We start from the raw sequence: 14,096 nt of genomic DNA, 5'->3' as shown, positions 1-14,096 counted from the left end.
CTTTGGCCACCTCATGAGAAGAGAAGACTCCCTGGAAAAGACCCTGATGTTGGGAAAGATTGAGGGCAGAAGGAGACGACAGAGGACGAGATGGTTGGATAGTGTTCTCAAAGCTACCAGCATGAGTTTGACCAAACTGCGGGAGGCAGTGGAAGACAGGAGTGCCTGTCGTGCTCTGGTCCATGGGGTCACAAAGAGTCGGACATGACTAAACGACTAAATAACAACAACCATTCTCAGGGGGAAGAAACAAATGACTTCTAAAGCCATTCCCTCCCCCAAGGTATAGCTGGTAATATGATTTAAGTGGCACTATATCACTCCTTTCTTTTACCCCCTTCCCCCCAACAAAGACTGCATATGTCATGTACTTAATAGCTACATTCTCTAAGTGCAACAGAAGATTCTCGCTCTAATTGGAAGCAATGTTAAAAAGGAGACCTGCTAAAAGCGGAGGTGATGCCAGGAAAGCATTGTTGTAAGATAAGTATTTTTATTTACAAATATATATATTTATACCGTTTTTTTGATCCATCGAAATGGCAGGGAACCATTGCAGATGGGGACCCACTCCAAAGGAGAACCTCAAAAGGAGAACCTGCTCAAAAGTAGCACCACTTTCTGCCTAATACAAAGCTGCTGCTGAGAGGCTTGGCAAGGATACGCAGTGTTGCTGCTGCCATCATCATTGTGGCAGCAGCGGCAGGAGGAAAGCATAGTACTTGGGTGGGCAGGTGACCACTACTGATGGGAACCAAGCTGTATGCCCAATGCTAAAATGCTACTCATGGGGCCTGGCAAGGAAGGTGGGAATGTGGCATTGGCAGGGAGAAATTGTGGTCTGATTTGCTGTGTAGATGGTGGCACCCATTGGTGGCCCTGTACCCAGGGCCTCCTGAAGTCTGGTGCCAGCCCTTATGGGGCTAGTTTCACCTCTTTTGAAAGGGAATCCCATAACTGTGGTGGTACCAGAGAAAACACCATATCTCCTCGTCCCACCATCTAACACTGCAGATGACAGACTAAAACAGGGATGCTAAATGATTTCCCTCCAGAGGAGAGATTCTCCTGTCAAAATCTGGAGGGATGTACACAATGAGTTTTCCATAGAAGATATTTAAAGCAAATTGATAAAAGTGAAATGTCAATGAGACTTGGCAGCATTAATCCAAAAGCACTTTAGTATGAAATTGCTGCATGGCTCGCTGTGATGCTCTGCACCAAAAAAGAGAAAGGTAACTAATGTAATTTTTTACCAATATTTTTAAAGCCTCTAGAAATTGGTTCTACAACTTGGTGGTTCTTACAGTAATGTCTAAGAACAGCAGGCAAAATGCCAAGATGTTGCCAATATTATTGAATCTCTCATAGGAAGTTCTGCACGTCAAATATTCATGACCTTGTGCATTTTGTACGTCATTTACGGGAGAAAGAATAACATTTAAAAGACCCTGCATTTCTCGGATGAATCTGATCCTTTTCAGATTATCTTCCTGCAATGTGAGTCAAATGAAAGCATTATGGCTAAGAACAGAACACTCTAAATACATGGAGAAACAGGATGCATTAAAGATGAGTCAACATGGTTTTTTAGGCTTCACAAAACCACTTGGATTTTGAGTGATATGATTGAACATATGACACAGGTTGGTGATCATTGGCCTTTGTGCTTGGGGCCTGTGCTTGCGTTGGGTTGGATCAGTGTCAATTGCTACCCAAGAAAAACTGACACTAGGAAGGTAGGATTCAGCACAAGTTTTCTTATTGGGGGGTTACTGTGTGGGGCACAGTTTCTTTCCCAGTGCTCAAGGTCTTCTTTCTGGTCTGTTAAAGATCGTGCAATTTCTAATCCTCCTGGAATGGGCTTTCCACCTTCACTACATTCCATTTATTGGAGGGGTCCCAGCAGTGATTTCTTCCTTTTAAAAAAAAGTTCTGCTGATGATCTCTGTGAAGTCAAATGGCAGCACTGTTAGGGCAGTGTGGCTCTCTCCTGGACTTGGGACACAGCAAATACCCAGCTTTGTCATCCTTTGGAGCCAACCAGTATTTATAGCTCAGTCTTTGCTAATTGTCAACCTAGAGGTCCTGCTCAACTCTTTAAATGTTCTTAAGCTGGAAGGGGGTGGATCATGCAAAATGATGAATTAATCTGAATTAACTAATCCCAAATTGCCCAAGTTCAAAACTTACTCATAAGGGCTTTAAACTAGTTCTGTAATGTAAGAAGAGAATTGGCATGAATAATAAAGGGCCTGAATCTATCAATGTCCTTTGAATGGGATGTGAATAGATCAATAGGTGTCACAGACACTACGCATTATTAAGTGGAAATAGAGCCTCTAATTTATTCCAAACAGGCCTCCGGTTTCAAACAGATGGTCCTGGCTTCTTTTCTTTCTGTTGTTATGAAGCTCCAATGCAAACTTCATAATGCAAAAGGTGGTACAATGTCCAGCTCAGCACTGTCTACTCGGTCTGGCACAGTCTCCCAGGGTTTCAGGCAAAAACTTCCTCCAACCCTGTCTGGAGACACCAGTGACCTGCAGTCCTTCCCCAAAACATTCTGGACTTTGATGTGAGGATGGGGTGCCCATGACACTGAAAGACTGACAGCTCTTCCACTTACTCTGCCTTGTTTGTTCGCCTAAGAACAACATAGGAGTATATTAAGTGGATGACACATAGGAGGTGGGAACTATTAAAGGTAAAGGTAAAGGGACCCCTGACCATTAGGACCAGTCATGACCAACTCTGGGGTTGCGGCACTCATCTCACTTTACTGGCCAAGGGAGCGGCGTACAGCTTCCAGGTCATGTGGCCAGCATGACTAATCCGCTTCTGGTGAACCAGAGCAGTGCACAGAAATGCCGTTTACCTTCCCACCGGAGCGGTACCTATTTATATACTCGCACTTTGACGTGCTTTTGAACTGCTAGGTGGGCAGGAGCAGGGACCGAGCAACGGGAGCTCACCCCGTCGCAGGGATTCAAACCGCCGACCTTCCGATCGGCAAGTCCTAGGCTCTGTGGTGGAAAAGCCATAGTACAGTGGCACAGCCTCTCCCTTGCATGCAGAAGGTCCTGGGTTCAATCCCTGACATCTCCAGGTAGGACTGGGAATGCCCACTGTCTGAAACCCTGGAGAGTCACAGAAACTGAGCTAGATCGGCCAATGGTCAGACTCCGTAGGAGGCAGCTTCCTGTGTCCTATATTGTGGTGGGGAGACTGTAAGACCATTAGGTTCAGAACCCCGCCAGCTGCCCTGGCAACTCTACAGGTTAAGAGCGTGTCCAGGTTGCCAGTCTGGCCCCCCAACTTGTAAAACCTGTTTGATCACAGGATGGAAGAAACAGGTGTGGACACAGTGGAAAGCATTGCCTCTCTCAAGCCACTTTCAGTTCTCTTAGAAATGCCTTATTAAATTTATACACTGTCCTCCTTCTGAAGATCACTGGGCAGTTTACAACATAAAAGCACAAAATGCATAACAATATAGAACAATAACCCCAGCCCAAGTCAGATCTCCCTGCTGACAAGCAAGATGGAAAGGAAAAGGTTAATGCACTCCCATTTGCCAAACAACAGACTTGGACTGCTGCCACCCTCAGCTGTGCTTATGCAACCATCAGACAACTAAATATACCACACCACAAATCAGATCTGGCCCATCCCTTTAATGTGCATTGTTGATTTTCTTATGCTGGACATGGTTATTGACTGGGTGGATTTAGAGAGCAAAAGTGCACCCTAGGTCTGTACAGATAAGTGTTTTTATAAGGATTTGATTTTATGACCTTTAGATCTTTTCAAGACCACTGATTTTTTATAGGACATCTGTCAATGGTTCAGACTTGTAAATTGCCAGCCACCTATAATGCCTGGCTAAAAGGATTCAGAGTGAAATCATATAGCCAGTTACCCGGGAGTAAGCCCCATTAAACTCAACAGGACTTATCTCTCAGAAGATAAAATGCTGTAATCCTATGCGTACTTGCTTTGGATTAAGATAAAAGGCTGTAATCCTATGCATACTTGCTTTGGATTAAGCTCCACTGAAGAGAGCGAAGTTTACTTGTGAGTAAATATGCATAGGCTTGTACCGCACTCATATGAGTCTGAAGATTTAGTCATGGTTCTTTTGTACTGTGTGTCAATGCCTTCTGCTACTGCTTATGCTGTTTTCCAAGAATTTCTCCAAGGGATTAAAGGTGGCTCTGAAAAATGAATAATTTAATTGCAAAGCAGCATTCTCTTTCTAGAACAGGGTTTTTATAGCTTTGGTCCTCCAGATTTTGTTGGACTGCAACACCCATCAATCAGAGCCAGCATAGCAATGGCTGGAGAACCACAGGTTAGCTATGCCTGCTCTAGAAGATAAAGTTCAAATTCATATAGAAAAATCAAGATTTAAAGAAACAATGAGCTCTGTTACTATAAATACTGATCCTAATTCTTCACTGTGGGTGATCAAACTTTATGCACGTCAACCATGCACGAGACCTATGTTCTGTTCCAGATCTTGTGCATCATGAACAATGTGCATCAATAAGCCATCTCTTTATTTCTTTACATTTATAATTTAACCAAAGGCTTCAGTAGGTAACGGAGCATTAGAAATTTATTGAAATGAAATAATAGTATTTTTAATCATGTACCTTGCCAGTTTGGCACTAAGCCCTCAAAGGCAGGCCAAGCTGGATTGCTATGTGAAAGCAGAGGGAGTGGCCTCAGTTAAGTGGGAATGCTGTATGCCTGGTAGATGTAGCTGTGTGCACTGAACAGGTGTTGATTACATCTGCTAGTATAACATCAGGGATAATGCACACAAAATGTTAGTACTGGTGTTATGGTTGCCAAGTCCTGCACTGGACACAGGACAGTTGTGAGTTTAAATAGCTGTGAAAAAAAGTTTCAAGCAAGTGCAGTTTCTCCTGCAATGGTCAGACAATCTTCTGTGCACTATAATGCACAAGAAAAATCCAAGAGAATAGAGACTTCATTACATTCTCTCACAACACTTGCTATAATTCATTGCTATACCAATTATTTCAATGCAACTGAGATCTTATTCTGGAATCAAAGGTCCTTTTCAGTGGAATGCTCATTAAAGCGCCACCAGCTCATTAACAAATATTGAATCATATAGAATCATAGAATCATAGAGTTGGAAGAGACCACAAGGGCCATCGAGTCCAACCCCCTGCCAAGCAGGAAACAACATAAATTGATTCCAGCAACTTGCTAATGTACTGTCAGAAATTCTTGTTTTTAAAGTCTGATATCCCCCTGTTATTTTATTTCGCAAAACGTGCAGGCCACTGAATATATATATATATATATATATATATATATATGCTTTCGTAGATTTTCACGGGTACAGGAATGCAGGTTTTGGTGTCCTCGGGTGTCTTCCCGTGTAAAAGTTGGGGTGTCTAGGCGACGTTTCGACGAGGTCTCACTCGTCATCTTCAGGCTGGTGCTTTCGGCTTCTTGTTACTGGAACAGAGCAGGATCTCAGTGTTTGAGTTCCTATAAATACTGTTGAGGGGGTGTGGTGTATAGCCTCCAATGTTCTGGGCAGAGAGGAAGTTCCCAGGCTAGTGTGCCTTTTCTTCTTTTGTTCCTTAATTACTTGAGGGATATCCTGAGTGATTTCTTGAGTGATATCCTGAGTACCACTTAGGTGGGTCATTAGGTGTGGATTAGTTGCTAAAGTCTTTGTGTCTTGACCTCTTGAACTTTGTGAAGAGTTTTTCTGAGAAGATGGCTGTACTGCACTTAGTTGTGCTCTGGCTTGGCTTCGTGTATAGGGGCGAGCTGTGGTTTTGTGGCTTGTGTCAGCCAGATCTGTGTAGGGATTGCAGGGGGGTGCAGCACCCAAACCCAGACCCTCTCCACAGATAAATTACAGATACCATCCAGTAGCCAAACCATGGAGGCACCTCCGGATGCTGCACCCCCCTGCAATCCCTACACAGATCTGGCTGACACAAGCCACAAAACCACAGCTCGCCCCTATACACGAAGCCAAGCCAGAGCACAACTAAGTGCAGTACAGCCATCTTCTCAGAAAAACTCTTCACAAAGTTCAAGAGGTCAAGACACAAAGACTTTAGCAACTAATCCACACCTAATGACCCACCTAAGTGGTACTCAGGATATCACTCAAGAAATCACTCAGGATATCCCTCAAGTAATTAAGGAACAAAAGAAGAAAAGGCACACTAGCCTGGGAACTTCCTCTCTGCCCAGAACATTGGAGGCTATACACCACACCCCCTCAACAGTATTTATAGGAACTCAAACACTGAGATCCTGCTCTGTTCCAGTAACAAGAAGCCGAAAGCACCAGCCTGAAGATGACGAGTGAGACCTCGTCGAAACGTCGCCTAGACACCCCAACTTTTACACGGGAAGACACCCGAGGACACCAAAACCTGCATATATATATATATATATATATATATATATATATATATATATATCAGTTAAGTGGTTTGCATAAATTAGCATAAAGTGTTTATCAAAGTTGTGATCAAGAAAGAAAACTGTTAGGCATCAATTCCTGGCCTGGGTGTAATCCAAAATCACAGCAAATATCAGCATCCCAGGCACTGCAAAACAGAACCGCAGTCCAATGTTTTGCAAAAATCAGCTCAATGTATTATCTGAACTTTTAAAAGAGAAAATAGGAAAAGGCTATTCAGCACATAGTTAAAATGTTATAAACTACACTGACTGTTGTTCTCTATTAAGCATCTATGAAACTTTGCCAGCCTCTTTTCTCACCAAAATATAGGTTGGTGATATTTGATGGCTTTTAGACCAAGCTGGCCCTAGTTCAAACTCCCATTCAGCTACAAAGCTTACTGGGTGACCATACTAGCTTTCAGTCTAACCTAGCACACAAGGCTATTGTGGGAATAAAATAGGGTGGGCTAGGTAACCCTCTGATTACTTTGGAAAGATGGTCTAAATGTTTAAATTAAAAAACATAGCAAACTACAGAACAAAATTACTATCCTGTGTGCACCAGTTTTGTCTCAATGATGTTTTAAAACAAATGACAAAGGTGCTGAACAAAAAGTCTGCAGTTCAGTGGCAGTTGCATGGGCTGCATCTTAAGCTTCCTGCAAACAAAGCATGGTTCCACCCCTTGCCTTTGGATGAAACAGCACTGAGAAAAGTTGCCTTATTTGCCAATATGCAAGCAGAGCATAGTGAAGGTGACCTGATGCAAAAATGGGCAAACTGACGGGAAAAATGAGAAAGAGGCAGATATCCTCATTCCTATCAATAAAGCATCCAAAATAAGCATATGTATGCAAATTTGTATAAGTGGCAGATTAAAACTTCTTGGAGAAGGCTTTGAATTAGCTTCACACATTTTTTTAAATAAAGCACATAGTGTACGCTGTCCATATTGCAACTGCCTCTGTTGATGGGAGCGTCACTTTGCTCGCTTTTCTTGGCTCCTCTAAAACTCCATACAGTACTGTTAAATACACAATGTCTGTTCCCTCATTATATAAGGGATGCAGGCAGCGGTTTTTTTTCCACTTTCCAATAAATCTAAAATCTGGTAACCTATTCATGTGTAGGATGGCAGATTTCTGATGCAGGATTAGCGAAACATTTAGGTCTAATGGAATGGTGGGATTAGCGAAAGAATGTCAAGCCTTTTGTGTGATGGTCTCTGCAGGCTCATATTAAAGATCAAGTCTCTGCTGACAGAAATATTAACGTGAAACCTGGCTTTAAACTAAATCACTACAGAAATATAAATTTTCCTATCAACTTCCCAGACCTGGTGCTTTCTTTTCAGACAACTATTTTCCAAGTAGCATGCCTATTTCAAGAGCAACAGGTAAAGCAATTGTATGATTTGTAACAACCAAGACTGGGTAGTAGTAGAGCATTACAGTTTATTTACTTCTCTTATTAAACCTTGGTGGGGAGAGATTGAGGTTAACAAACCATCCGCTAATATTAATGCTGCAGGCTGCAGCTGGATCTTAGTATATTAATGCTCTCCTGTGGCATATAATTGCTTTCATTACTTGTTAAAAATGCCTCTTTCGCATTTGTATCAACCGCCAGCACTAGGACTGAAAGCATTATTATTGCCACTCAAAATCTAGATTTTATCAGAATTGTATTCATTGCAAAATAAAAGAACTCCTGATGCTAGACTGACAATTGAAATAGATGCAAACAGAAGAAATCCAAACATTGTGGCTAGCACAATATCGCTGTCAACTGATGGCTGTTTGATTCAAATAGGAAAGTGAAATGGACAGCTGAAATCTGATCCTAGCCTAAAACCTACTGTTGTAAGCGAAATCCAAATTACTTCTGTTTGGGGACCCCACTGCTAACTCATTTCCTTTCTATGCCCACGTTCCTTTGCCATTGTGGCAAAGCCCACAATTGTGAATTCGTAAAATCATGACGATATGTTTGTTGAAAACAACTTTCCCCATATAGAGTTCAACATGTTAAGCATTGTGTACAAACCATATTTGTGCAACAATATTTATTTCTGCATTTATATTCTGCTATTCCTCCAAGTAGTTCAGGGTAGGGACAAAGAGAGAGAGAGGAGGCAAGGTAATCAGGCTAACGTTATCGCTGAGGGAGGATTTGAACCCGTGTCTCCTCTCAGTTTCTTATTTTTCCAATATTACCTTCAATTCTACATATATCCACAACAGTTTGCATTTTTTTATGAAGCCCACATGAGAATTTGTTAGCATATATGCATGTTCTCTTAATATACACATTTTTGTAAGCAATTTTGCCTAATGCACACATCGTTGCAAGCAATTCTCCGTAATATTACATTTCTGCATACTATTTTAAATAATACAATTTATGCATAGCAAAATTAAGAGAAATTGACATTTTGAAGGATAGCTGTTTTGGTTGCTGTATTCTTTCAGGAAGTGCAAATTATGTAAGCATTAAAATGCAACCCAAAAAAGTTTCTCTCTCATCCCTAGAAAACTATGAGCACCAAGCCATCTTTTCAGATTTCCCTACTGTCAGATGTACACTTTTGTGCTTACTTAGTTATTTGCTTAAAGCATATTTACCCCATTTTTAAGCTAAAATTCCTCCCAGAGCAGCTTACAAATATCAGTTGTAAGACAGTCCCTAGCCACACGAAAGGGTAAAAAGGATGCCAAAGACAGCTGGTCTCTCAGCAGTGATGGAATAACCCTGGTTCACTTCTCCATCTCTCTGCTAGATGGAATAGCTGCTGTCATTGGGTGAGAGTTTGTGGGAGCCGTGGGGCAGCTGATCTCTTGGAAAAATGAGGATATTTTAAATTCAATTGAGGATCTTAGCAGGAGGAAGCTCTCTTCATATATATGAGCTATTTCACCTCCAAAGCTCCTGATGTAATCGTGACAACATTCTAACCCCTAAAGCAAAGTCTGGGTGCGAGAAGGGAGAGAGAGCATGCTGTTAATAAGATTGCTATTTAGAAGAAAGCTTTTGTGACATTTTCTTTTTGGCCTCTTAACAAGGCTTCAGGAAAACCGGCAGTTTCTACAACCCAATGACCCACCGTCTAATGCCAACTGCTTCAGCAGAGAAGAGGGAAGACATTTTCGTCTCATCATAATTTCACCCCAGGATAGATGTCCTCAAATCAAATAATTCTGCATCACAAAGGAATCCAAGTAGTCCTTATCCTAAAAGTGCCTCTGAGTCATCGGAATGTGTTATTGCTCACACTGGGTGCCAGTTATCTGAGGTTTCCATGACAACTTTTTCAAGGCAGGGTTGACTTTAAATCCATCCAAAGTACAGTTCCTTTTAAGCGATAGGTGCACACTGTAGCTCAACTTTAAAACTGGTAATAGTATTGTTTGCTAATGCTACTAGATAATTATAGCATCTGTTGGAACTGTTCCTGTAGTTCAGGAAGGGCAACCTGCAACCTCTTCCTAATTTCATGTGGCAGCAAGGAGGAGGAAAAGGGTGGTGGGAGAGAGAGACTGAGACTCAGGACCTGCTGGCATCCAGTCCCTGGCAGATTATCTGAGGGACTATGGCCTTTGACATAAAATGTTCCTCACCCCTGTTGTAGTTTGAAGGGTCTGGGAGTCTCCACACACCCACCTATACACACATAGGTTTAGTTCTGGCCTAACAGGATGCAACAGTTTCTTGCTATGTGAATAAGGCTTAACAAAGCATACTCAAGGCCATACATTCCTCCCTCCCCTCTATTTGACACACCAGAAACTGAAGGTTTTCACTTTTGCTTTCAAACTAATCAGTTTCCCTGTTTGACCTATGGCTATTGAGAACAAGCCAGGATAAAACCTTGGTTTCAGAACCCGGTTTGCTCTCAAACCAGTAGCATGCTCCTCTATGTCACGTGCTCCTGCACATCACAGCAACACACTGCACACAACAAGCACTGAAGCACAGCACATGCAATCATGTGTGGGAGCGCACCACGAATATGCACAGGAGCATGTGCTGCTGCATATCTGTACACATTTGAACACATTGTTATCACTCACTGCTTATCTGCATACAGCATGATGCTGTGTGTGCCCACACACATGCCTGAGAGAAGAGCTGCCACAACTTCTCGTGATTTGCAGTCTCTGGTTTGGCTCACTTCCTCTAATGACTTGCTCCACATCTCTTTCGATATTTCTGCCACGTTCATTGATTGGTCTGCGATACCAGCACTGGGCTGCATTCTAGTCCCTCTCCCACAGCTTTATACTATTATTCAGCTCGTTCATGAATCAGTTCCTATTATGCTTCTCAGACAGATTTCACAATAAGGCTCAAAGACAATAAAAACACCCACTATAAAACATGCAAAAGTATCTCATATGTAAAAACAAGCTGTAGCCGCTCTCTCCAAACTAAGCACCGTTGTTTGCTTAGTTGTTTGCCCTTTCTGAGCTATTGGACAAATGACAGTAACAACAAACTAGAAATAATATGAAATGTGTGGCTGCACGGGAGCCGAGTTGTGAGTCCAGTATGCAAGACTATAGAATGTGTTTGCTGCTTACATGAAGAAGAAGAAGAGTTTGGATTTGATATCCCGCTTTATCACTACCTGAAGGAGTCTCAAAGCGGCTAACATTCTCCTTTCCCTTCCTCCCCCACAACAAACACTCTGTGAGGTGAGTAGGGCTGCGAGACTTCAGAGAAGTGTGACTAGCCCAAGGTCACCCAGCAGCTGCATGTGGAGGAGTAGAGACACGAACCCGGTTCTCCAGATAACGAGTCTACCGCTCTTAACCACTACACCACATGACATAGCTGTTGAGCGCTTTGGCTCACATTTTCCATGCTTTTTCTGTATGCATGAAGGTTTAAGCCTCTAAACTCTTCTCTTAAACAAGTGGTTTTCAACCAGTGTACCATGGCACCCTGGGGTGCCTTGAATGGTGGTCAGGGGAGCCACGGACAACACTGGCCTCTGTCCCTCTTTCCTTCCCTCCCTCCTCTGATGCCCCCTCACATTTCTGCCTCCCAAAGGATTCCACAGCTGTTTGTTGCAGCAGCCCTGGCTACAAGCTCCTCAGGCGAATGGTGCCTCTAGGGTTGGCCAGGGGGTGCTTCCCAAGCCCTAGTGGGGCAGTGTGAGGAGGCACCTCTCTTTGGGGCTAGTAGGGCAGCTCAGAGACTAGGGGTGGTGGCTGCAGCTGCTCAGAGGACTCCCAAGGAGACAGGACAGCAGAGGAGGGTGTTCAAAAAAGGGTAAGGGGCTGCCAGCACTGCAGGCAAGGGGTGACATAACTGGGCTGCTGAGACCCACAGGGGTGCCACAAAAAGAAGGTAGTTGGTCAAGGGATCCATGGACTCAAAAAGGTTGAAAACCTCTGTCTTAAACTTAAGGTCTTTTAATCCCTGAACCAGTGTAATGCGTGAATAGTTTTCTGACTGACCTATGAACTTTAAGACTTAAGAATCCTGTTGGCAGTTCATTGTTCTGTCAAGGGAGTAGTAGCTGCACATTAGCATAGGAGGGTTAATGCTCAAATGCGAGACTGTCACATGGGAGACTTCCCAGCAGGGGCAAAACTAGGCTTTATTTCATGTGGGTCAAAGAGTCAGTTTGGCACACAGACCCCACATACATTTGCAGACACAGGTTGGGAGCACCCCTCTGGAGGCAAAAAACCCAGCTAGTTGTCGTCGTCCCCCCACTGCTATGGCTCTGCTTTCCAGCTATGCTAGAAGTAATATGAGAAATATTTGCCAGTCGATAACATTCCACACAACTGCTACAGCAAACAACCTGTCTTCTTAAAGCCTCAGAAGTCCATATTACACACTAGGAGTTAATGCCTTGGAGGGTATTAGCCCACAATGTTTAAGCTACTTAACTCCTATTATCATTAATAGGAGTCATGCGGCTGATAATGTGCCTCATGCTAATTAAAAGCCTTATTCCTACACCCTGTCTCATCTGAGTTATTTGGTTTCACATGGATGATTCTTTATACAATTAACTATTTCTTAATGCTTCTCTCCACAGCGAAGTAAAAAAGGAGCCTATTCTTGAGGTCCACACCTTGGCACAGAGTCCCTGTTAATACCACAAGTCTGTATTGAGCTGTCCTGAATTTTAGTGCTGAATATGTATGAACCTTGATGATAAAATACTGATTCAGAAGACTTTAGATTTGACAGGAGAGGCTTTGGCTTAATTCAACAAGTTTTGGATTCCCCAACCCACATGCCTTAGGGTTGCTGCATAAAGAACCTAAAACACAGAAGTGTGAACCTTTCTCCAACCTCCTCCTCTCCATTAACAGCTTTCCCCCACAATAAATAATAATGTGAAGAATTTCCACTTTTCAAAAGGAAAAGGACTGCAAACATTTTCCTCTCAAGACAGTATAAGAACATAGCTTCTCATCCCTCACTAGTATTTCTTCTTCCTTCATCGACCCCTAACACACTGTCTACCTTGCAGAACTGCAGAGAAAAGTCCTGGGCAGAATGCCAAAATGACCGGGCAGCATAGCGGTGTGACTCAGCAAATGTATAGTATGCCTTTGCAGGTCTGTTGCAGCACTCTCCATTTACCAGCTTCCTGGAAACAGTTATTTTCCATAACAATAGCCTTTCTTGCTTTCATTTCATTTTGCTGGAATACAAGCACTGTACGGAATTAAATCAATGCTGTGAACATATATTGATGATTCTCTCTGCGTGTTTTGTATTAGGTATATATAAAAAAATCCTCTCTGCAAAATAGCAGTGGTAGCCACATGGAATGTAAATGTAAAAAATAAATGGCATTTGCTAAGTGGTAGCCACATGGAATGTAAATGTAAAAAATAAATGGCATTTGCTTGTTCTATAGATGCCCGGTGACCAGACAGATATTCATTAAAAAACAAAAGATGTGAGAATTACAACAGAGCACTTTTCAGGCCCTTATACAATGAAACAATGACTATATAAATGCATGAAATTCTCACCCCCACCTCAGTTTAGATTTGCGGTGTAATCCTACATGTCAACTCAGAAGTAAATCCTATTGAGTTCACTGGGCTGACTTACAGGAAAGCAGATGCAGGATTACAAATAAAACTGAACAGACATAAATGAGCTAAGTTTAATGCTTACATCTAACAGCACATCTTTAAGGTCATCACTATCTCAAACCACGGTGCAGTATCATCAATACTAGAGCCGCTGAGTTTGGTCAGCTTGTCTACATCAAGACGTTTCCCTACAATAATTACAATGCTTCCCTCTTGTGGCAAAGAGAAGTACTAGCACTATTTTAAGTACGTATAGATATTGATGAACACACAGGCAACAGCATAATCTTATCTACAGGGGGTAAAATGTGGACACCACACACTCCAAAATTCAGGGGAGTTAAACATATTTACTCCTAAACATAAACATATTTACTAGGGAAATAGCCTCCATTCTTTCAATCAAAGCATCAATTCTTCAGCGATCAGCCTTCTTGATGGTCCAGCTCTCACTTCCATACATCACTACTGGCTTTAACCATGGCTTTAACTATACGGACCTTTGTTGGCAAGGTGTATATATGTATACAAATATGTATAGCATATATT

This window comes from Podarcis melisellensis (assembly GCF_964234715.1).
Source record: "Podarcis melisellensis genome assembly, chromosome: 9".
NCBI classification, from domain to species: domain Eukaryota; kingdom Metazoa; phylum Chordata; class Lepidosauria; order Squamata; family Lacertidae; genus Podarcis; species Podarcis melisellensis.
This window is presented reverse-complemented; position numbering follows the sequence as displayed.